Source organism: Eriocheir sinensis, chromosome 32 (assembly GCF_024679095.1).
Source record: "Eriocheir sinensis breed Jianghai 21 chromosome 32, ASM2467909v1, whole genome shotgun sequence".
In the NCBI taxonomy this organism is placed as follows: domain Eukaryota; kingdom Metazoa; phylum Arthropoda; class Malacostraca; order Decapoda; family Varunidae; genus Eriocheir; species Eriocheir sinensis.
In genome coordinates this window covers 10,046,949-10,049,448 of record NC_066540.1, presented here as the reverse complement: position 1 = coordinate 10,049,448, position 2,500 = coordinate 10,046,949, and the positions used below count along the sequence as shown (strand labels likewise).

The window sequence follows — 2,500 nt, the reverse complement described above, 5'->3', positions numbered from 1 at the left end:
TTAAGGCCGTCAAGTTGTTAATGAAAGATTGTCATTTGTTTCCTTGCTACGAGACAGTGCAAAATTTTAAACTAATAATGTGTGTGTTGGAAAGGCATCGAAATATTCATTGGAGTGGTGAAGGTGCAAGACAGCGGGTAGAAGAGGAGGAAGAGCGGCGGTGTTCCGGCTTGTGGGTGGTGGCAGGGCCGGGGATGGCGTGGTGGGGTCGGTCAGGGAGGCTTAGGGGAGGGGCAGCTGAACCTTCAAGCCTCCGGCTTCCTCCTAGGCATGGAGAAGATAGCGAAAAGCATCCCCAGCTGGTGCTAGTGAAGGACGTGCTGTTGGTTGTCGTCTTGCCGGTTGTAGCGATGATTTATGTCGTGTTGATGCTTATGCCTATTGTATGTAATGTAACAGGTGTGGAAAGTTTTGCTAAAATCGGTATTGTAGACATTAGTTATTGTATTATTTTTTCATCACAGCTGATGATCATAGAAGCACACAATATGTTAGCAAGGAGACGTTAAATACAACAGTATGACGAGATGTAGATTGTCTGTCAAGTGAAACACAAACTCAGATACTTTTCATTACTGACGCTGTTAGCTTGCTAAGATGTTGAAGGTGTTGCTACTCAAGACAGCCGCGTCACTATGCTATTAGACTACAGCTATAGCCTCGTCTCCCCGCTGTCCCGTGAAAGGGAATGCTAATCCGTGTGGTGCCCAATGTCAGACGAGAGGTTGCTGCGGTAGCTATTTTTATGTGGGGTGGGAGGTGCCGTGCAACGTTCTGCTGATGACTTATTCTCTGCAGTAAACGATTATTTGGATGGGCTCATCTGGGACTGAGCTGACGATGTGAAAGGTACGCGTGAGGCGCTGGTAAGGGTTTGTCCTCACTGGGAAAGTAGGAAGTGAAGGACTCACTTGAGCAGAGGGGTGAGGGGCCATGCTGGGACAGGGAAGGGGACAGGCACAGGCGAGGGTATAAAGGTCACCCCATCCGACAAGGGAAAGCGAGTGTTGGGGACGAGGACATCTTCAACCTCACCTTAGTTTATACAATATAAGGTGCGTTACATGGAAACCACATTAAACTTTTATAAAGCAGTGAAAGAAATCTCGAAACTTGAAACTAACCGGAAATTTACGCAATTCAATTCTTTGCTGAATCGTTTTGCTTGCAAAGTTGAGCAGTCACCGGACACTTGCTGCTCTAAGTGGTAAGAAACTAAAGGTTTTAACATTAAGAAATTAGCTCTGGCTGAATGGGATGAGCGAACACCAGATAACGGGTTTCCGAGGCCTGACAGCTGTTCTTCCCTGCCCGCCCCTGGGAGGCATAGCCACCCTACAGGCTGCCCCTCGGGCGAGCGGGAAGACGACGCTCGGAAGAGGAAAGGATACTAACTGGCTGGGAATGAATGAGCCAAGGCCACGGCGGGCAATATTGCCCACAATTAAAAGGACCAGAATTGTAACTAGAAGTGGGTTAACTCTTATACCAATGCACCACTGTTCAAGTTTTTTGTGTTGTTCAGTGAAATAAGGAAGCTGTAAGCCCCACTTGTGTTATATTACTGAATGTCAGGAGTTTCCTCACTTCTTCACAGCTGGATCAGAGCAATACGGACCTGTTCTTTATTCATTTAATACCATAATTCGAATGACTAGTTCTGCAGGGATCTTTATACTTGACAAAACATGTAATTTTTTTAATCTTGGGTGGAGAATCCTCGGCCACATGATGCGTTCTGAAACTCCTCCTTGGATGCGCTAGACTTGGCCCAGACTGAACGATGACTAAGCGAGTTACCTTGAGCTGACTCACTGTTTATATTTCAGTGTTAATGTATTATTTATGATTAATCTAATTTTTCAATCACATGCGAGCTGAACACGCTCCTTCCGTCCCCTTTAAGGCCGGATCAGTGCACACCTCGGCCAGACACCGATCTCGAGCGTGGCAAAGAGCCGCGTCAGGGACGGACGATGCATTTTGGGAAGAGATGTTGTGTAAGGAAAACATGACCGCGGGAGGGCACGCAGCACACTACATGAGGGTATGACCAGCCAAACTCTGAGTTAGTCTCCCTGGAACCGCCAAGTTTGAAACGTGGCAAGGAGTTAGTGACTTCGGGCGAGTGTCTCTGCAGAAGGTGAAGTCCATCACGACGGGCGAGGCGCAACACGCTGGGCTGGTGAGTAGTGGTGGCGATGGTAGTGGTGGTAACGCAACGCGGGAACTGCTTAGACACAGCGGGCAGTGAAGTAATCCATCTCATCTCACCTGTGTTATGGAGAAGGCTTGCGACAATTCTGAGATGATCAAACAAAGATGATATGGATGTGGATAATTGTGAGGGAGGAATAATGAATCTCATGGAGAAATAGAGGTAGTAGTGAAATAACTTGAGCATTAGAAGGAACTGACAGTAATATCTCACTCGAAGAGTAAATGGAAATATCAGGGAAAACAAATATAAAAGATGGGCCACGGTTCAAATGGCACTACT

The 2,500-nt window shown here is 46.9% G+C and overlaps 1 protein-coding gene across 1 annotated transcript in view; it reads left to right on the top strand.

Moving 5' to 3' along the window:
* The first annotated feature begins 2,029 nt into the window (after positions 1 to 2,029).
* Positions 2,030 to 2,500, top strand: part of LOC127006120 (uncharacterized) — a 65,664-nt gene continuing 65,193 nt past the window's right edge. Inside the window, exon 1 of the mRNA XM_050875630.1 lies at positions 2,030 to 2,185. The gene's annotated coding sequence lies outside the window, so the exon portion shown is untranslated. The remainder of the gene's footprint in view (positions 2,186 to 2,500) is intronic.